This window comes from Urocitellus parryii, chromosome 1, assembly GCF_045843805.1.
Source record: "Urocitellus parryii isolate mUroPar1 chromosome 1, mUroPar1.hap1, whole genome shotgun sequence".
In the NCBI taxonomy this organism is placed as follows: domain Eukaryota; kingdom Metazoa; phylum Chordata; class Mammalia; order Rodentia; family Sciuridae; genus Urocitellus; species Urocitellus parryii.
Genome location: NC_135531.1, coordinates 77,843,804 through 77,865,472, shown reverse-complemented (window position 1 = coordinate 77,865,472; position 21,669 = coordinate 77,843,804). Strand labels below are relative to the sequence as shown.

Below are 21,669 nucleotides of genomic sequence, written 5' to 3'. Positions count from 1 at the left end.
CACCCTTCTTCCCAGGTGCCACAAGTTGAACAGCTTTCCTCTGCCACACCCTTCGACAATAATTGCTTCTGCAATAAAGCCAGCCAACCATGCACTAAAATCTCTGAAATTATGAGTCAAAATAAATTTTTCCTCCTCTAAGTTATTCTTGTAGGGCATTTTGGTCACAGTGACACAGAGCTGACTAATACATGTATACACAAAAATAAAATAAACTTTAAGTATGATTGTCATACACTACATTTAGCTGTGGGGTTTTCAGAAAAAAAAAAAAAAGAATTCCAAAGCTGCAACAACTACTGAATTGACATAATCACCATCTAACAGCATCACTGTAACACAGAAAGATGAAAAGATATTTTCCACGGGACCACAGTAACCTACTTACTACATCAAGAGAAAAAGCACCAAGTTGTTTATTTTTGTCAGTCACGGACATGAGTGAAATGAGCCCAGTCCCTCTGTATTTGGTCCCATATAAGGGAGATTGTTGACTTCCTAGAAATTCAGAAGAGTTCATGTAGCCTCTAACAATTCAGAGCAATACTGTTTTGGAAAGTAAAATGAGGTTCTATGTATATACATACCAAATCGTACACAGAAGGACCCAAAACAATAAATTCAATTCCCAAGATGTCAGCAATCACGGGAGATGTCTCAAACCAGAAGTTCAGTCAGCAAGAGTAGTAGGGTACTCTTGAATAGACACAAACTCAATGAGGACTAGAAAGAAAAATCCAGAAAAGAAAATTTTGCTGGATATTTAAAAATTGTTCCATTTCTTCCACATACAACAGTCAAAGCTCCATTCAGCAACACAAGTGAAATATGGCATCAGAAGTAATGTAATTTTAGTATTTAGCCATATACTCTGTGACCCAACCAGTACCAATGGATATTTTTTGAAGGAATGGAGGGAAAAATCTTTGAGAAAGAAGTAATTGGAAGCAAAGTAAGAGGGTTAAGACTCTTCCATAGAGAAATAGCTGTCTTTAGCTAGCAAGACTATAAACATATAGAAGAACTTCATGGAATGAAAGAACCAACAGAGGGAAAACTAAAGAATTTTTGTAGCCAATCTGCTTAACACAAATCTTGCAAATGGAGTGAAAAGATGTCCCAGTTGTAGTAAGCCTACAGAATGTGAGTTTTTTGAGCTAGGTTAAACCATACCCACTAGACTTTATAGTAAGTTCTCTAGACATGTGGCCCAAAGAAAACATGCTAAAAAGAATGGGCAAAAAAAGGAGTCTTACATACCAAATAAGTGTATCAGTACATTTCAATAAGAACTTCAGAAATATTAAAAATATGGCAATCAAGAGTCAGGTCCCAGAGGTGGCAAAATTATAGTACTTATAGTAAGATGATCTGTCACATAAGGGGGACATCTTAACTCTAAAGACCTCCAAAGACCTTATAAAGATGTGATTATACTTGTTCATATTTGAGACATTTTGAGTTTTTGTAATAGACTCCAAAAAATACTCTAAAAAACCATATTTTCTCTAAATGTCTTAAGCCTCTCTTCATTAGGCAATTATGAGGGGAAGAAAAGGATGTAAGGAAGAGATAGAATAATGGGAAAGGTGCTAGGACAAGAGTTAGGGGCCTTGGGTTCTGGTCTTGACCGTCTCTGATGCACTGTGGTCCCCTGGCATCACCTCCACCATGCTCTGTTACATGAAAGGGATAAAGGATCCTACTCTGATATGCATTACTATAACTGAAATGTGCTTTGTTTTGCTTTGAATGAACATTCACTTGTGCTTATGGTTCTGAGTTTGAGCCAGTTTCCCATATTTTATATCTGAAAATAAGGGTATAATCAAATCTTAGCCAATTGTTTTGATTAAAAATTCTTGAAATATTTGAAATTTTCACCTGGAACTGCAATGGTCTAGACCAGTAGTTTAAAACAAGTTTTGCAATATCCTTTGGTCAACAGGTTTATTAAACAGAAGACTGATGTACAAAATAGAAAAGGGACACTGCTTTGCTAAAAACAAGAGGGTCAGGGGATGCAAATCAAGGGGTAAAGGCACAGAGTTTTACTCTTTCCTGCTGTGTTTCCTCAGAATTCTCTGAGGGTTCCTGCTGAAACTGTAAGTCTCCTTAGACTGTGAAAATCGAGGCTTGATGACAGCTTACCACAAAGAGTACCATACACATACATATTTAGAAACAAATGTTAAGGAATGACTCTGTTTAAAGTATAGCAAAACTTCAGTTTCTACAGTGGGGTAACTCACATCATTTAGCCTTCACTTGGTGCTAACTAATCATGAACATAGATGCATGGGCACTGAGAAGAATAGGACCTTCTGTTGTAAAGTGGGTTTCCAGAGAATACAAAATATGCTCATATGATTTTTTTGTTTAGAGTGCTATAAAAAGGAAAATATAAACATAAAACCAAAATTGTATCAGAATTGGAGACTTATAAGAATATGCAACTCCCCCCACAAAGTTCTTCTAAGTATTCTCTTATTAAAATTGATTTCAGGAAGGGAAACACAACCTCAATGTTCCTTCTCAGAAGTCTGCAAGGTTTGTTGATACACATGTTTAAAGTCACTTTACTTTGGAGATAAAGAATGAAAAATGCAAACAGACTTCAATGAAGAATTCATCAGGAACCCAAGCTCAACCCAACCTATACCTCTATAATGAGAGTCAGTCACAACTGTCATCCTAGGAGGACCCTAGAGATTGTCCACATGAAAGCACCCTCCAGAGGCCTATATGAATGAGTTAATTTGTAGGAGTTTGTTTGGTATAGAGAGCAGGAAAAAGCAATATGAAAATAGAAATATGAGGTAGCAAGGTTTGTGGGTTTCTCTAAGCCACAGGGAGAGAGATGTGGTAGATCAATGATTCCCAAAGACACAGAACAACATCTGCTATGGCTTGGATATGGTTTGAGCATGTCTCCTAAATGTTCATGTGTTGTAAGCTTGGTCCTCATGACTATATGGGAGGTGTTGTAACTTAAAGAGATAGGTTCTAGTTGGAGATCCTTAGGTCATTGGGGGAGCTGCCTCTTCAGAAGGTATTAAGGTCACTCTCGTGGGACTTATGATTTCTCATGAGTTGAGATATTGTAAGAGCCAATTGGTCCCTGGCTTTCTGTTTGATGATGGGATCTCTTCCTCCCACATGCACTCCAACAATGATCATCTACTGTGAGGGGACATGGCCAAGCATCACACTCACCAGAGACTATACCATGCTGTTTGGACTTTCAGCCTCTAAAACTGTGAGCTAAATAAAACCTTTCCTTTATAAAGACCTGCCTTGGCTATTTCATTGTTATAGTTATGCAAAACTGACTTTTGTGACATCTCAACATTTTAAATTTTTACCCCACCAATTTTGATGGAGTGTTTACTATATGTCCCATATATTATTCTAGGCAATGGGAATACAGCAGTGAAAAATTCACAAGTTCCTGCCTCTGAATGGAAGGGAAATAATACACAAATAAGCTGTAGATCATAACAAGTGCTATGAAGGAAATAGAGCAATGCAATAAATGGGGACCACTTTGGACAGGATAAAAGGAGAAAGCCTCCACAAGGAGGGATTTTAAGATGGAAGGAAGAGAAAATGGGATGGGATGAGAAGAAGAAAGGTAGTCAAGTCCAAGAAATAGCAAGAACAAAAGCTCTAAGGCAGGAGAAATCGTGGTTCCACTGAGGACACAAGGCAGGTAGTGGGAATGGACCTATGGAGAGTGGGTAGCTCAGCCAGGTTCCCTTCAGCACCACAGGGGTTTGCATTACTGTCCTCAGAGTTAAGAAAACCCACTGGAGGATTTTAAACAAAGAAGAGAGTTTGTTTTATTTACTGATTTAAAATATCATTCTGCTGTGAAAGAAAGGAATGTAGCGTGCAAGAGTTCAAAAAAGGTGATTAGAAAAGAGATTAGAATTCTCTTGCTGTTGGCCAGGAAGGAAATGGTGGTGGCTTGGGATCAGGGGTGGCAGTGAGAAGGAGACAAGCAAATAGTTTCAAAGTTTATTTTGGAAATAGAACTACAGAATTGCTCATGGGTTGGTTATGGGAGGTAAGTGAAAAGGTTAAAGGAAGAATGACTCCTAGGTTTTGGCTTTCGTAATTATAAGTCTGGTGGTGGTTGGAGGAGGGAGTCAGGGAGAAGTTGGCACAATCTTGAGGGAAAACTCAAGATGCTGACTAATGTTATCCAGACATCAGCTGGAGGCTATCTAATCTTGAGAACCTTGGAAGGACACCTTCGAACCCTCAGCTCTATAGCTTAATTCTCTACAGGAGAACTAGATCTTCCCAAGATTTCTCTTTTCTCCCAGGGGTTGAGGATCTCATCATTATCCTGTGTTTCTGACTTCTCTTCCCTTTCTGCCTCCATTTACCCCATCAACCTTTTACCCATTTCTTTTTCTCCTTTCATTTTAAAATGTGTGTACATGCATTTCCTTACCTGCTGCCTTTATTCATAAAAACACCAGTGGAACTTTATATACTGTCACAACATTGGCATACTGATTTCAACCAAGCACAATTAATTTTAAGGGAAATCTTATAATATCACACTCTGAATCTTTATCAAAGGTAATCAAGACAATGCTATTATAATTAATAACAGCCTCATAGCATTTGAAATTATATACATTATTTCTGCTTCCTAAAGCTATTACATTTTCTAAATGATTTCATATTTTCAGTGTTGTCCCTGTCACCAAAATCACATTGTTCTTTGAACACATAATGGAGATAAACATTTCTGATTTTACTTTCAGAATAATTATTTTTTACTGGATCTAGTAATGATACCAGGACTTTCATGAGAAGACCCATTCTTGTGCCAGTCAAGGTCACTTTTGTATCAAAGTCTTCATATTACTGAACAATTTCTTTCCAATAAAAGCAATGACTCATGACAGTTCCTGATGGAGAACATGTCTTATTGTAATCATGTTTCATCTCATTTAGTGTAGCATTAGCCAGTGACACAAGGAACCAGGACATCCTAGCTCCTGTGACAAACTTTCAGTGGAAAATGCTTGCTCCTGTTGATGACTGCCTCTTATTCCCATCATATTCACAGAACAAATCTACTTAAGCTTAGCATTCTCTTAATTTTTACCTACTTGAATGAAGAGCATAACCACACTTATAACTGATTAATAATGTCTTCAAATTTTAAATGAAAGTATGAAAAACTATCTTAGAGGAAATTAAAAACTAATATATGCAATCTGCATAGCTTACATTTACTTTTATCAAAAAATATTTATCATATACCTATAATAGGCCAGAAACTCTAGGTGCTAAAGATATAAATGGGTAAATAAATGGACTTAGCCCCTACTACCAGGTAGCTCAAAGATCTCAAAGTCTTTGTTTTATCATTCCAGCTGCAAGATGAAACATCATATGTGATCTATCCTGGGTTTCCTGCTATAAGCCTTTAAAATAAATAAAAGATAATAAAAATTGTGTTAATTTTACATTGCTACAAAACAAATATCTAAGGCAGCTACCTTAATAAAGAGAAAAGGTTTACTTAGATCACATTTTTGGAGGTTCAAAATCCAAGGTCAAATGAGGGCCCCATGCATTTGGCCTGAGGTGAGGACAGTGGATGGTGGTGCATCATGGTGAGAGTGTCGGTCATATCTTAAGAGCAGAGAGAAAGAAGATGGGTGAGGCCAAATTCTTTATAGAGCAACCCTCTTGTTATGGTTTGGAGGTGAGGTGTTTCCTGAAAGATCACATGAGACAATACAAGAAGGTTTGGAGGAGAAATGATTAGGTTGTAGCCTAGGCTAGTCATGAGTTTATCCCTAATGGGATTAACTCAAGTGGTAGGGTGTGGCTGGAGGATTTGGGAATTGGGGGCATGGCTTTGGATACATATTTGTATCTGGAGAGTAGCTTTTCTCTCTTCTTTCTGATCACCCTAATGTGAGCTGCCACACTCTTCCTCTATGAGGTTCAATCTCACCTTGAGCCCTGAGAAATAGAGCCGGCCTTCTATAGACTAAGACCTCTGAAACCGTGAGCCCTCAAATAAACTCTTCCTCCTCTACAATTGCCCTGACCAGATCCTTTAGTCACAGCAGTGAAAAACCTGACTAAAACATCTCTTCTAAGAACCACTAAAGAGGTTGCACAAGAACTACCAACAGAGTCACTAGAAATACCTATACCCCAAGACCTAAGGACACCCCAGTGGACCCACCTCCCAACAGTGCCACACTGGGGACTGAGCTTTTAACCACAATGGACCCTTGAGAAATACTCAAACCACAGCAAAGTTTGAACTAAAGCTCCATAAGTGGTCCTATTTCCTTAATTGTCAAGTAAGTTCCCATATTAAATGAGAAAATCCATTTAAAGGTGTCCCGTCCCATATGTTACTTGGTCCAATGTAGGCATTGACCAAACATTGGTCACCCTGCCACTCCCTTTTGTATAGGTTTAAAGTACGTTTTACTGTCCTTCTAAGCTGTGGTTCTACAAGAGACTTAAGCTCTAATGCCCAAAGACCTCAATGTATATAATGAATTAACTTTTCCCCTATGCAAACCAAAGTAACTACCTATGTGTCGCTGTTAGGATAGTTGTGAAAACACCTACTTTGATCATTTTCAGTCAGACTTACTTCTGTCATGCAAACCTGAGCTGAAGTTGAGAAAAGTTGGGGGACAATATTACTTTCATCATCTATTTTAAAAAGCAAGGCTAAATTGGGGAGGAAATCTAATTTGGTAAAGGCATAGACCTAGAACAACAACAACAAAAATAAATAAATAAATAAACCAGAAACCAAAAAGTCTCTAGAGAACTAAAGAAGTAAAGAGAAAAGTCAGACTCACTGAAGGTGAATGCTCTAAGCAAAACAACCATGCAGAGGCCAAGGCCAAGGAAACCCTGGTCAAAACTAAAATCAAATACAGTGCAGTGAAAACCAAAACAAATGCCCCATTCATTCACAGAAAGAGACAGACCAGAAATACTTAGAAAATATTATGATTCTCCATGTTCCTCAGGGGATCTCAAAGCACTTGAGATAAACTGCTAAATGATCATATAAACTACAATATTCTAATCACATGAAGGGGACTGGGATGCCACTAAAATATCTCAAGGCTGAGAAGTTACTCAGATATGTCAGAAGCTAATCTGAAATTCCAAAAAGTGCTTAAAATCTTTTATTTTAATGACTCAGTGTCTCTTTCCCAGACAGGAAATTACCTAATTCAAGGACACAGAAATTCATCATGGCCTTATTCAAAGCTAACAAAGACACAACAAAAATGAATTTGTAGGGACTCACAGATACTTCTTAAATTAACATGTAATTGCCTACATCCATATAGTTCAACTGCATGGGTGACACATGCAATATTTCATAAGACAAATCTATCATTAACAACAAAGTTTTATCACAAATCAACTTTAAGCAAGTGATATAAAAATGAGATTTATATTTAATGCACTGTTGTAAATTGCACCAATTGCCAGTGTTAACACTGGCAACATTACATGCCAAAAAAGCTTTTAAATGCCTAGAAGGAGAATGCTCTCCAAAATTGTTAGGAAAAAATGTCTTAAAGAGAGTTGGGAACAAAAAGTGAGAGAGAAAAACAACTTTCCTCTTGTCATTTAATATTCCATAGGAAGACCATAAAGTATATTCTAGAGTAAAGAAAAAATTAGACTTATCAATCAAGACAAGAAGAAAACAGGCTGTCCTTTTCTCCTTTACAATTCATCTGGACAACTAGAAAGTATGGCTGGAATCACTTTAGTTTTCAGACACAGCAAATAGCAATACTCACTGATATTAGTTCATTTTCAGATAAATTTACAATTCACTTTTTTATTGGTTCTTTTTAGTTATACGTGACAGTAGAACCCATTTTGCCATAATTATACAAGCATGGAATATATATTGTTCTAATTCAGACCCTAGTACCTCTCCTAGGTGAGCACTCTATCAGTGGGCTACATTCCCAGCCTCTCTATAAATTTTAAATCAACTAAGGAAATATTATCTTGGGGATGATTGCACATAAATTTATCTATTATGTCTGAGTGTGAGGGCACATGCCTATAATACTAGTGACTCGCTGGATGCAGTGACACATTCCTATAATCCCAGTAGCTCCAGAGGCTAAAGCAGGAAGATTACAAATTCAAAGCCAGCTTCAGCAAAAGTAAGGGATTAAGACCCTGTCTCTAAATAAAATACAAAATAGGGCTGGGGATGTGGCTCAGGTGGTCAAGTGCCCCTGAGTTCAATCCCCAGTACTTCCCCTCCAAAATAATCCCTGTGACTCCAGAGGCTGAAGTAGGAACACAAGCTCAAGGCCAGCATGGAAATTTTGTGAGACCCTGACTCAAAAAAGTTAAAGGGGCTAGGGATGTAGCTAAGTGGTAGAGCATCCTTGCATTCACTTTCTAGTACTACTCATAAAAATAATGTCTTTTATACTCTCCTTGATCTATAATTTGACATTTTATATTAATGCTAAATTATTCCAACCTATTTCAAAGGCTGAGATCATTGAACTGTTCAAATGCCATTGCTAATGAAGTTTTATATAACTAACATACTCATGCCCCTAATGTACAAATGAAGTAAGTCAATATGCCTTCACAACATGGGGGACCAATCCACTTCACCACTTTGTTTCAAGTAATTAGAGGCTAAAGTCCAAGCTTTGGGTCCAAATGATTTCAAAATATGACTTCCTGGCTTATTAATGTTATGACCTTAGCCCCTTTATTAGTTTTCTCATCTAATGTTCTCTGCATAGTGCTAATAATGGAAGTTAACAGATTATTACAAAGTATTTTTGCACAGTCTGTAAAACATAGAGATAAACAAATGATAGCTGTCATTATTGTGAGGAAACAAAGGATTGTAGGATGTCATGGTTTGAATACTCACAAATATAAAAGGTTTCAGAGACTATCTTGGTTTCGGGAAATATTTAAGGAAGTTTACAAAAATAATTAAAACATAAAGCTCCTAAAACAAATGCAAGAGAGAGAGAGAGAGAGGAAACAAATTGAAGGAGCAAAATGTCAAAAAGATGAGCTTCAACAGTGCATACAATACAAATTCTCAGATAAAACAGAACAACTACTTAGGAAGATAAATCAATAATCACTTATCCTAAAGCAAGACACTGAACTTTTTCTAAGACAGAATGAAACATTTTCAACAATGACTTCATTGAAGATAGATTTCATAGGCTATATTTCAATATACTTTCCTCACAAATTGCAGTGATATATTCTTTGTAAAATTGTAAATTCTATACTAAGCAAACAAAAATATTGTCTCAATTTGAGAATTTAATAATATATCAGGCTTTGTGCTGAGTTTGCAAATGAATCACCAGAAGGAACTTTCCTGGATGAAATGGGAATCGATAAAAAAATCGCCCCATCAAACAAGCCCACCACACTCTGCACTGATCCTTCTGGAAGCCAGTCTTCATTGAGAAAAGAGAAAGCAGTTACTTTTTGAATAAATGGAGAACATCCCTGTGAGGGAAACGAGAATCAGACCAAGGATAATAAATGTAAGAAGTCTTTAGAATTACATTTTATCCCCTCCCCATGCCTTTAAACTCTTTTTTTTCTCTTACTAAGTAATATCAAAATTCTAAAAATGAAAGGGGCAACAAATTAGGGAGACAGCATTCCATACCACTGCCAATTTGGAAAAGGAAGGGAAGTGCTTGGAATGAGAATAGTCCTCTGCGCCAGGTAAATCCAAGCAAATGCAAGCAGATGATTTGGAAAAAAAAAAAAAAGATATAGCAATATCTCATAGAAAGGTAAGAAGAAAGAAGAGAAGGAGGAGGGAACAACTAACTACCTGACTTTTATTGAGTGCTAACTGAGCATTTAAGCTGAGTATCTCATTTCAAGTTCACAATGACCTTATGAGGGAAGTACTATTATTATTATTCCCTTTTTGCAAAGAAAGAAACAGAAAAATGTCAAAATCATTCGCTTGCTGTTCCATAGGGTCTGGAAATGGCAGTGCCGGGATTCAAAGGCAGACAATCTAGAAGTCCTCTCACAATGTCCCCCATTCGATGAAGAATCCACTCACATATCTGATTCAGTCTCACCACTATGCTAGCTTCAACCTTTGAAAAGCTAACCTTTAGATGCCTGCCCCATCACAGAGAAAAGTCACTGAGGTCACTGGAAATCATAAGTCAGAATTATTCATATCTACCATGAAATATGACATTCATGTAGTCTTTAATCATTGAACTATCAACCCAAAGGTTCACTCTTTAAATATAAGGGCACTTTATACACATTTAAAATGTTAAGTAAAATAGTGTCATTAATTTTGGAGACTATATCCCATGCTTGGTTTGCTCTTAAAGGCTGAAGAATAAGTAACAGGCTCAGAATTATACTAAATCAGAGCCTGATTTGGTAAAATATGAGCACTTGCAATAAATATAAACTATCCCCTTGGGTTAAGATACATTTGTACGCAGCAAGCAGTAACACTGAGTTCTAAAGATAGGGATAGTTTTAAAATTTTAATGGAAAGGGATAATTGTGGAAGACTAGTCATTAAAGTCATTTGATGTCCTATCTAAATATCAAAGATCAGAGTAAATAAGGTGACAGGGAATAAAGTAAAATGGCATTAAGATAACTTTACTGTTACCTTCAGTACACGCTATTGTTATATATTAATAGTTGCTGTAACCTTCAGCTTTGTTTTAAATAATTTATATTGCTTTGTTACCATTATTACTAACTTATTTCATATTGACATGAGATCAATGCTTAAAGTATTTGTTGTCAATATTAAGAAGTATAGAGGGCCGAGGTTGTAGCTCAGTAGTAGAACACTTGCCTAGCACGTGTGAGGCACTGGGTTTGAGCCTCAGCACCACATAAAAATAAATAAAGAAAATAAAGGTATGGTGTCCATCTATCACAAAAAAATTTAAAAATTAAAAAAAAAAAGTATAGGGGGCTATGGTTATGGCTCAGTGGTAGAGTGCTTGCTTAGCTTGTGTGAGGCACTGCGTTCAAGCCTCAGCACCACATAAAAAATAAACATAAAATAAAGATATTGTATCCATTTATAACTAAAAATATTTTTTAAAAGTATTAAGAAATATAGGTATGGGCCACTATCACCTTGCTTATTAAGTAAGTACACATGTATGAATCTCTACCTATGGATATGTGAGATAATTCTTACAGGATGAGAATATAAGCAAAAAGTAAGTTAACCTCTAAGGGGTTAACACATTTAGATGAAAAATGTGAAAGATATAATAAATTGCAGTTAAATCTGAGTCGACCCCATCTATTTGTGGGGGGGCAATTCAAGATATTTAAAATCAGAGGGTAAAGGAAGAGAGAAGGAGGAGGAGGGGGAGGAGGAGGAGGAGGGATGTTTAAAGATTTGGGATGAGGAGGCAACTGAAAAGGACGTCTGAGAAGAGAATCAGAGTGGACTTCCCATCATTCCAAATTTAACTGGAAAAATAGCCACCTAAAATAACACCTTAAAACTCATGCCAAGAATATAAAAGTTTCAGAAACCTTATTTCTGAGTTCCCCATCATTATTTTAACCTCTACTAGTACTTAGGAATGAAATTTTTTTTATTAGAAGTAAATAATGTGAGCCACCATGCGGTTAGTAAAATAGAGGACTGGTCTAGATGTCAGAATAAATAATGACAAAGAAAAACCACTTCACCTCTAAGATTGTGGACATCACAGAGATGATACAAATGTGATAAAATAGTGGATATGAGTGTTCTTCTTAAATTTGCTCAAATTTAGGCAATATTATTAGAAACCTTATATATGTACCCCAAGGACCTCTAATGCCATATTTATTTGAATAGAACAAACCAAAGAGATCATTTAGAAAAAAAAGAAATCATTGATGAGCCCTGGTGGCTTACTTTGCGGCAGCATGAGAGCCCCCCCCCCCCTTTATCTGCAGAAGCACCATGTCGGCTGGGACCCTGTACACATACCCTGAAAACTGAAGGGCCTTGAAGGCCCTCATCGCTGCTCAGTACAGTGGGGCTCAGGTCCACGTGCTCTCCACACCACTCCATTTCCACTTTAGCCAAACCAACCATACCCCTGAATTTTTCCACAAATTTCCTTCTGGCAAGGTTCCAGCATTTGAGGGTGACGATGGATTCTGAGTGTTTGAGAGCAATGCCACCACCTACTATGTGAGCAATGAGGAGCTGCGGGGAAGTACTCCAGAGGCAGCAGCCCAGGTGGTGCAGTGGGTGAGCTTTGATGATAGTGACATAATGCCCCCAGCCAGTACCTGGGTGTTCCCTACCTTGGCCATCATGCACCACAACAAACAGGCCACTGAGAATGCAAAGGAGGAGGTGAGGCGAATTCTGGGCTTGCTGGATGCTCACTTGAAGACAAGGACTTTTCCTGTGAGTGAAGGAGTGACACTGGCTGACATCACAGTTGTCTGGACCCTGCTGTGGCTCTATAAACAGGTCTTGGAACCTTCTTTTCGCCAGGCCTTTCCCAATACCAGTCGCTGGTTCCTTACCTGCATTAACCAGCTCCAGTTACGGGCTGTCTTGGGGGAGGTGAAACTGTGAGAAGATGGCTCAGTTTGATGCTAAGAAGTTTGCAGAGAGACAGCCTGAAAAGGAGACCCCACGGAAAGAAAGGGGTTTGCGGGAAGAGGAGCAAAAGCCCCAGGCCGATTGGAAAGAGGGAAAAAAGGCACCTGCCTCAGCTCCAGAGGAGGAAATGGATGAATGTGAGCAGGCACTGGCTGCTGAGCCCAAGGCCAAGGACCCCTTTGCTCACTTGCCTAAGAGTACCTTTGTATTGGATGAATTTAAACGCAAATACTCCAATGAGGACACGCTCTCTGTGGCCGTGCCATATTTCGGGGAGCATTCTGATAAGGATGGTTGGTCTTTGTGGTACGCTGAGTACCGCTTTCCTGAAGAGCTCACCCAGACCTTCATGAGTTGCAACCTCATCACTGGAATGTTTCAGTGATTGGAAAATCTGAGGAAGAACACCTTTGCCAGTGTCATCCTCTTTGGAACCAACAATAGCAGCTCCATTTCTGGAGTCTGGGTCAGGAGCTTGCCTTTCCACTGAGTCCAGATTGTCATGTAGACTGAGAGTCATACGCATGGAAGAAACTGGATCCTGGCAGCGAGGAGACCCAGACCCTGGTTCGAGAGTACTTTTCCTGGGAGGGGGCCTTGCAGCATGTGGGCAAAGCCTTCCATCAGGGCAAGATCTTCAAGTGAACATCTCTTACCATCACCTAGCTTCCCTTCAGGGAGATGGGGTTCATTAAAGGAAACTGAACATTGGGGAAAAGAAAGAGAGAGAGAGACAGAGAGAGAGAGAGAGAGAGACAGAGAGAGAGAAAGGAAGAAATCATTGATGACATTTGTATATATCAAAAACCTAGATCACAATAAAAAAATCATCTCTTTAGTTGAGCTGTCTCACATTAAGCATGTGTGGATCTCCTACCATGTCCTGAATGCTATGCTAGACTCTGGAGAGCAAAAATTAGTAGGAATAGTACCTGTTCTCTAGAGCCTCCAAGTTGCTCCATTGACTACACATTATCTGATAAGTAGTGGAAATGATCACACTGTCCAAGGTGGACAGTTACTTTATTTTACCTCATCTATACAAAAACACTTATTGAAATAGATACAAAGTGAAATAAAAATGGAAACTTGATTTTGTCATCTGAATATTCACTAACAACCTGCGAAACAAACCCCACCTCCATAAAACACTGAACTCCTGCTGGGAAGTCTTGGGTGGTTATCTTATTTCATCAACTGTCACATGCACATGAAATCTGAGTTGATCCTCTATCCCCACTAAGGGAGCTCCTTGCTTGTTTCCTCACTTTGTTACAAGGGAACAACCTCGGGCCCCAGGTGATTTTGATTTGAACAGCAGGTGTGAACGAGTTGAATTTACCTTAGCCTGGATTTATCTAACTCAAATATTGCCAGTGCCATTTATTATTTTTTAGTAAGAAGAAAAAGAGTCTCAGAAAAAAACTTGGACTCTGCTCTTAGGGTTTGGGAATTCATAATCCAAGGAAGAAATTCTTGGTTCCAGAATTGAGTTATAACAGAAAAATGAAAGTATCTCAGCATTTCAAAATTGCTAAAGGAAAAGCTCTCTTCTTGTTACAAGTAGTTCATCTTTAGCAGTATTCTCTCATGTTTATAATAAAATCTTTCTTTTACTTCTGATGAGAAGAACACAAGTTAGTGTTTCAAGCTAAAAAGGGTACTTTCTCAAAACTTATATTTTTGCCTTTGTGATTCTTTTTCTAACTAAATCAAAACTGACCAATGAGATTTTGAAAGAAAACTCATTTTTCAACAGCATCCTATAATCATAGACATTCTCATCACTGAAATAGCTTAAATAATTATAAATTATGATTAAAACCATTTGAAGCCCTGCCAACCTAAAAGACACAATTTTGGAATGGGATAAGAAAATTAGAATGCCTGATTACAGAAGGGAGAAAAAAACTCTTTTGATTGAAAGAATGGACTAAATTTGGATTAAAATTATTTTTATCTTTTCATCACAATACCACACCATTTGGTTTAACTCGTGGGGGAGGCAGTGAGAAGAGAATAAAGGGATGGATCAAAATGTCTCCCTTAGTAATAGTCCCTTGTTATATCCTTGTTTCTCTCCCAAGGAGTGTCCCTGGGAACTTCATTGACAGCCCATCTCTCACTGACTGGGCAAGCCCACACATATTTTCCTATCCTGGAAATCTTTGCTTCTAAAAGAACTAATGACATGATCCCCTTCCACTTACACTTCAACTGAACTTACAAATGAAATTTGCAGACTAGCATGATCAATTGTATTTCTTGGCTTAATTCAACCTCAGAGCTTCACCTCCAAAACGCTGACTGTGTAAACTTGCTGAAACTAATCTGAACCTTTCTTTAAGCAAGTTTTGTCCTGATGGTTTTGTATTCTCCCCTCCCCCCGCCCCCCGCATCAAAGTGAACACAAGCTCAAATACTGGGTGGAGTTAGTCCCTATGATTACTACAGACCATTTAACCAAAGGAAACCATGAAAGGATTAGATCCTGATGGCTCTATCCTCTTTAACAGTCATAGTATCTAGGCTTAACAACAAAACCAAAATGTATTATGTGCCTATTCTGCAGTATGCATCATGCTAGATCATATGGATATAAGCAAAGATGATAATATATTAACAATAACAATAATAACTACCCCCAAGGCCTCATCATATGTCCAAAACATCAGTGTGGCACACACTATTCCATGTGCTAGATTGTAGCAGAGATCACCATCTGTCCTTTTGAAAGTTATGTTGCAGTGGGCATAGATAGGCAGTCTTTTAAAAATCACTAAGAAAGGGCTGGACATGTAGCTGAGAGGCAGAGCATTTGCCTAGCATACATGAAGCCTTGGGTTGAATCCCCCACACTGGGAGCAAGGAAGGAAGAAAGGAAGGAACTCAACAGAAAAATAATATGGTATTTTAGATGGTGATACTACAATATTCCAGGTGCAGCTTCTGAGGAGTGGACCAACATGGTAGCCTTGGGGTGATGAAACAGGGTCCGAACTTAGATAGATCAGTTAGAGCACTTGAATTATAATGCAACAGAAAACACTCTACCAAAATAAAAGGCAGAATATTGGAGAATCTCATGGAATTGACAGAGAACATGGAGAACCAGATTTGGGAATAGGGTAAGAACAAGACTAGGAATATCTGACCATCATGGCAATATCCCTGGAATGCATGAACTTCAACTATTGCTTTCAATTATTGCTTTCAGCTCAAGAGTCAATTAACCAGGAAAGTTCAGCTTTCCCATCTGAGATCATTTGCCCTTTTCTTGGCTTACACAGCACAAGAGGGTAAGAACCCAGTACTTCTCCAGGAGGAATGCAAGGAGGCTTGATTTACTATCCCCATTTCCCCAGGACTACATTGGACAGAAGAGAGATAACACCCAAAAAAGAAATCCAGATGATGAAAAGGAGAAGAATAAATGCCAGAAAATCTAGGGAGCTACTTGTGTCCACTATAAATTGCATGTAATCTAGTGGATAAGGCAGGATTATAAAAGAAAACTATCAGAGAATAAAGGCTCTTTCACAAACTAACCCATTCTTTTTCACTAAAGAGGTATTGGTGGTGTCTGGATGTCACTTTACCTCTTTCTAGGTATGAATATAATCCTGGCATTTGCCAAGCTGCCATGGATAATGGCTTATTTTGTAGTCAAGTAGTCACATTTACAAAGTTTTCATATAAAAAAGGCCCTAAATCTCTAGATACACCATTTTTAAAAAAATTTACAAAAAAAAAAAACATTTAATTTGCTTTTGAAGCCTACATAAAATTAACACATCCATTGTTCTCCACCTTCCTCTCAGACAAAGCACCAGAAATATATGTGAATTAGTTCATATAAGGATAATCTTGTGAACTTCTGACTATAAAACAGCTGAAAAAGGCCAAAATATTTCATCTTAATCATTCTTTTCTCTCTATAAAGATAGTTCCTTTCTTTGGAAAGGAATAGAGATAAAATGATAGTCACTCATCCTTTTCGGAACAAGAGTATGCAAAAATTACACATCATGGTGCCAGGAGACATGCTTCAGAGTGTCCAAAAGAGTATCTGCTGCTCCAATATAGTCGATTTTTGCCACTTACAAATGCAGATCCAGGAATGCCAGATCCTCCATGGTTTCAAAAGAAACTGAAATTCCTGATCTTTATGTGAAATCGCCTATAAACTTTGGGGTTTAGGATCATTTATGGTTTTGTTTGCATTTGAATATCTAAACACTGAGCCAGAGACTTTAAAAGAAAAACAATTTTTTTGAGCAAAATATAGGCCAAGTAAAACACCTAAGTGTGACCTCTGATCTCCATTCCAAATACCTTCCAGGTTTAGAATGTAGCAGAGATCACCATCTTCCAGGTGTGATCAGACCCCACTAGAGATGCCTATATCCCTTGATTTCTTTCATGTCTCTAATAACACAACCCTGTCTTTTCCCTCATGGGAACCAAATGAAGTTCTACATCAAAGACATATGATTCTCTGAGAATTCCCTTCATACTCCATCCATAAGCAAAATGACGAACACTTTTGGAGTGATTTCAAAATGACATTTTCCAGTGAAGCTATGGAAGTGTCCTGGCTTGCTGCTCCCTGTATACTGTCTAGAAACACAATGGGAGTTTTGTGAAACTGTTTAGGGAGAGACCACCAGGCTAACTGGGGCAGGTGATACGCAACACATGAACCCACCTAAGTGAATGACTTAGGCAATGACTCAAAAGAAGAAATACTATAGTGAAATGGGGCGGTGTGGGGAGGGGGGATGCATAGTTAGAAAGGAGGCCCCCAGTTTTCAGTACTGGGACTTGAACCCAGGGCCTCCCACATTCTAGGCAAGTACTCTAGCACTGAGCTACATCCACAATCCTTTTTATTTTTTTGAAACAGAGTCTTGCTCTGTTGCCCAGGCTGGCCTCAAATCCTTGCTCCTCCTGCCTCAGCCCCTTGAGTTGCTGAATTATGGGCATGCACCACCATGCCGGCTCTATGAAGTCCCTTCTTAATTTCTCAGGCTCAACTTTCTTCCAGATTCCACCTTCCTAGTTATTTTAGTTGTATGGATTGGCTTCTGAGCACCATGAACTTGAGGCCTCATGTAAGACAAAATGGACAAAAAATATTATGTATGTGTGAATTTCCAGAAGGAATTGAGAAAAATTTTTACAGAATATGCTCAGAGAATCAGTTAGCCAGTGGAGATTTATGTAAATATTTTTAAAGGTATTTTTAAGTGACCTAATCCAGACAACTGGGCTTCCTTTTGCATTTTCCCCTCCAAACAGTGGAAGCTTTATTCACAATCTCTGTGTAAAAGGAACATGTTTTTTCTATCCCCTGGTTAGGGAACTGTAGAATCATTTCCTTTCTACAATGCAAATGCACTTACTTCGTGTGAATAGCAAACCATAATCATGAAAGGGAACAATAGGGCACTGCTCTGAGAGAGTATGTTTCATCCTCTCAAAACTTTTATAAATGTTTACCAGTTAATTGATAGGTGAAGTTGACCTGTAAAACAAAATGTGAAAACTAAAGCTGAAGATATTTAAAAGCTCTCTGTACAAAGAGATTCAGTGTCTGAGTCTGAATTAGAACTTGGACCTTCCTAACAGGAGTTCAGAGATTCAACTCATATAAACATTTGAAAGGTCAGCTGTTCATCAAAAACTTTTCCAACTACAGCAAACGTATCCTTATTAAGTTTCTCTTGCAAAAGTTCCAAGGTGCTGAACACTCATCCATTGCCACCAATAATTAACAATCCCCAAAAGCCCAAATACAGAGAATTTTGTTGGCATTTTGAAACTTCAGACTATCTTAGCATCAAAGCATGTGGGAATGGGAAAAAGGCAGGCTAGGAAAAAAGACTTCAAGCTGAGAATTTTTCTTGAGATTGATCCTTCTCTGTTTCAATGAGGTTTGCAGCAAGAAGAAATGAAGCCCTTCCAATAAGGACTTTGTGCTTCCTAGAAATGGGAAGAAAAGTTTTTTAAAAAGCAAAACAATACTACTGGTGTACTAGTTAAAACATCCAACAAAACTTGGAATTAAAAATAGGCACTATAGCCTTTCCTTATTCTATCTAGTAAACTTTGATTTGAATATATCTATCTACTCAAAGTTTAATGACTTCAGAAAATTACCTGAGCTCCTCATCTACTATGAATTTTTTTCCCTCACATTCTTTTTGCACATCCCACATGAAAAATCACAAGACTAATTTAAACAATACCATTTATTGTGGGACTTGAGAACTGAATAGCTACCAGCTCTAAAAGGTTTCCCTGAGTCTCACACCCACATGCTCTCTTATAACTAGTTTCTACATGGCCATGTTTAATCCCACAGGGTTACATGATGAGCTATGTGGCACATCAGCAAGAAGGCAGAACTACATACAGCAGGATTTAACCTCTATGTCAAACACAAGATAAACTTGAAACAAAGGGTAGGCCTAAATGTAAAAAAGCATTAAACTTCTAAAGAAGAAATCTTTGTGACATTGGGTTAGGGGAAAATTTCTTAAGACAAAAAGCACAAAAAAGAAAACATGAATTAAGTAAATAAAAAAGTAACCCCTTTTAATCTCCAAAAGACACAATTTAAGACAACAAAAATGCAATCCATGTACTGTGAGAAAATATTTGCAAAACATATATTTGATAAAGGACTTATATCCAGTGTTGTTATATACCATCAAGTGTTGTTATATGTTCATATATTTATGCCATTCAATAAGAAGCTACAGAATTCAATTTTTTTAAGAGCAAAAAGTTTAAACAGGCAATCCCAGAAGAGGGTAGGCAGATGGTTGATGAGTTCAGAAAAGATGCTCAACATCATTAGTCATCAAGAAATTGTGAATTAAAATCAGAGTTACCACTGTGATTTTAGAATAGCTAAAGTTAAAAAGACTTGCAACACCAGGTATTGTCAAGGATGGAGGCAACCAGAATTCTAATACATCACTAGAGAAATACAACACAGTAAAGCCATATGAAAAACATAATGGCAGTGTCTTGTAAAGCTAAACATAGATTTATCATATGACTCAGGAAACCTACTCCTTGATATTTATCCAAGAAAAATTAAAGCATATTTCCACACAAAGAATATTCATAGCAGGTCTATTCATAATCACCAATAATGAGAAACAACCCAAATGCCCATCAACTGATAAATGCATAAACAAATCAAATGTAGCTATAAAATGAAATACTATTTATTAATAATTTAAAAACTATGAATAAAAGCAATGCAGATAAATCTCAAAAGATATATATTAAGCAAAACAATCTAGATTCTAAAGACTACCATACTGTATGATTCTACCTGTAGGACATTCTGGAAAAGGCAAAACTATAGTAACAGAAAGCAAATCAATGGCTTTCTGTCACTATATTTAGAACACCTTTTTGATTTTTTTTGTTTGTTTTTGCTTTTTTTTTTTTTAAAGAAGGAAGGCCTCTCCTGAAGTTGATAAAACTCACTATGCAAACTAGGAGTGAGGAAAAGAGAAAATGCAAAGGGCATGGGGTACTTTCTTTCTAGAGTGAAATAATTTATATCATGATTGTGTTGGAAGTTATGTAGCTATATATAATTACCAAAATTCATCAAGCCATACACTTAAATGAGTGAAATTTATTATATATAAATCATGCCTCAATGAAGCTAAAAAGAGAAATCTCTATTTCAGGAATCAGAATCTCTATATTAATTTACTCTTGTTCTACAAAAATCTTGCTCTTTGGAATAATCTGAGTACTTATCTTTGCAATATCATAACAGCTTCAAGGTTTCATTTCAGAAGGAACCCATTAAACATTTTATATGTGTGATTTGTTTTGATGTTTGTTCAGGTTAATAAGACACATCAGAAAACTGAACGATGATTTGACTTCTTCCTTTGACATCTTTAGAACACTATTTATTTATTTATTTATTTATTTATTTATTTATTTATTTTTGAGAAGAAAGACCTCTCCTGAAGTTGCTAAAACTCACTATGCAGGGGCTGGGGATGTGGCTCAAGCGGTAGTACACTTGCCTGGCATGTGCAGGGTGCTGGGTTCGATCCTCAGCACCACATAAAAAAATTTTAAAAATAAATAAAAGATGTTGTGTCTACTGAAAACTAAAAAAAATAAATATTAAAAAATTCTCTCTCTCTCTCTCTCTCTCTTTAAAAAAAAAAAAACTCAATATGCAAAGCAATTTAACAAGCTTCCATTCAGTGTCTGCTACCTTGAACTCTGGAACCAAACTGTTGGGTTTAAATTAAGGCCTGTCACTTCATAGTGTGACCTTACCATACTTCAGTTTCCCCATCCAGGAATCCTCATAGGGTTATTCCAAGGATTCAGATGAGCTAATATGTTAAGCGTTGAGAACGGGGCTTTGCACATAATCAGCTTGCCATTATTATGTTGTGTGAGATGCTAAAACTACAGAGGGATAAAATAGGGTTTGCTTTTGTCGTTTGTTTTGATGAGCTCACAGTTTGGTAGAGAGAGAACAAACTAATAACAACCTGTCAAAAGAGACACAAGGAGAGTTAAGTACTCTGAGAGCGCAGCAAGGGGAGATTGTCAAAGAACCCTACAAAGAACAACTAAGTTTTAGAGGAAAAAAAGTAGTTCTTCAGCCTGAAAAGAAGAAAAAACCATGTCTGCTACATGATGAATAATATGCTACATAGTTTACACAGGCCGTTTCTCTTGTCATTGTGGCAATAACCCCACAAAGCACGTACTACAGGGCCTATTTTGCACATGAGGAATCCAAGTGTCAGAGATTGTGAATCGCTTGCCTGAGGTCACAAAACTAGTACTGTACATGCCTTTCACAGTGATCCAAATTTGGCCCTTCTGACTGTGAAACCAGAGCAGAGCAAACAGGATAGCAAAGCATGCAGTGAGTTGAGGAAAGCACAAAGAGCTCAGCGTGACTAGAACATAAAGTTAGAAAGAGCAGGATG

The 21,669-nt window shown here is 37.5% G+C and overlaps 1 long non-coding RNA gene and 1 pseudogene across 4 annotated transcripts in view; one reads left to right on the top strand and one right to left on the bottom strand.

Moving 5' to 3' along the window:
- LOC144255745 (uncharacterized) overlaps nucleotides 1-21,669 on the bottom strand; it is a 471,309-nt gene that overhangs the window by 328,017 nt on the left and 121,623 nt on the right. The gene's annotated exons all lie outside the window — the stretch shown is intronic.
- On the top strand, nucleotides 12,014-13,315 carry LOC113180720 (elongation factor 1-gamma pseudogene; annotated as a pseudogene).